The sequence below is a fragment of the Frankliniella occidentalis genome, unplaced genomic scaffold, assembly GCF_000697945.3.
Source record: "Frankliniella occidentalis isolate FOCC.00 unplaced genomic scaffold, Focc_3.1 Scaffold72, whole genome shotgun sequence".
NCBI classification, from domain to species: Eukaryota; Metazoa; Arthropoda; class Insecta; order Thysanoptera; family Thripidae; genus Frankliniella; species Frankliniella occidentalis.
In genome coordinates, this window is record NW_026267202.1 from 1,053,628 (window position 1) to 1,054,767 (window position 1,140).

A 1,140-nucleotide genomic window follows, 5' to 3' on the forward strand; every position below is an offset into this window, starting at 1 on the left:
GGGGGGGGGAGAGAGAGTGAGTGAGAGAGTGAGTGAGAGAGAGACCGAGACAGGGGACGTGTAAGGGGAGGGGGGTCCAGCTGTCTCTCCCACGCGAGCCAAAAGTCGCGATGGAAGGAAGTACAGTAGATGCCCGCCCCGCTCTGCCCCGCTCCGCCCCGCTCGGCCTGCCCCTGGCCTGGTCCAGTGATTCAATTGTCGACCCGTCGGCGGCGGCGGCAGGCTCCTGTCATGGACCTCCCCACAGCAGCACCCTCCAGTCAGCTGCTCGGCTGCACCTAGACAGCTGCCACCCCCACACACCGCGCGTGACACCGACCTACCTCTGCCTTGGGGGTCATGCACCCGAAAGCACAAAATCTCGACAACATCACACAAAGTAGGCCACAAAAAACAACTGTGAAAAACAAATTTAGAAAACACTCACGAATTTTTAATGCTCCCCCTCCCGTGTCTACTCTACAAGCACATACCTCTTTCTGCACGCTCCAACTCCAGGTGGAAGGGAACTGCTGGTTACTCACTCTTTCGCTCTCTCCCTTCACTCACTCTTTCGCTCTCTCCCTTCCTCCTTCCCCCTCTCCCAAAGAAAAGGCGCCGCAGCCTGCGCTGACTGATTGCATCCTTCAGTGCCAGAATGCTAAGCACGGTGGCGGTGGGGGGTGACGAAGGGGTCACCAAGAGTCTCGGGGCGCGCACAGAGCGACGTTCGAATTCCCCGCGCCTCGGGAGGCGGGACTCGGGTGAGGCGGGAGGCAGAGGGCTTTGGTTACCGCGAGCGTCATTGCCAATATCAGTCAAAAAGCCGACCAGACGGGACGGGCGAGCGCGAGCAGTGCGAGGGGTGAGCGATGGCGTTCCGTGGCGGACGCTCCACCGCGCCCCGCCTCGCCCCGCCTCGCCTGGAGAGCCTCCAGGACGGGGATTCAAAGCCCGAAGTCGGCAGGACGTGCGGGGAGGTCCAACTCATCCATCCCGTATCCATGGCGACGCTCCGCCGGCCCCGGCCAGGAGGAGCAGGGGGCGGGAGCAGGGAGGGGTAGGAGGCGTTCTGCACGACTCGACGGGGTTATTGGGACGAATAACTCGCCGATCACGAGGGCGCATGTGTGGCCTGGGTCGGAGAGAGAGAGACGGGGG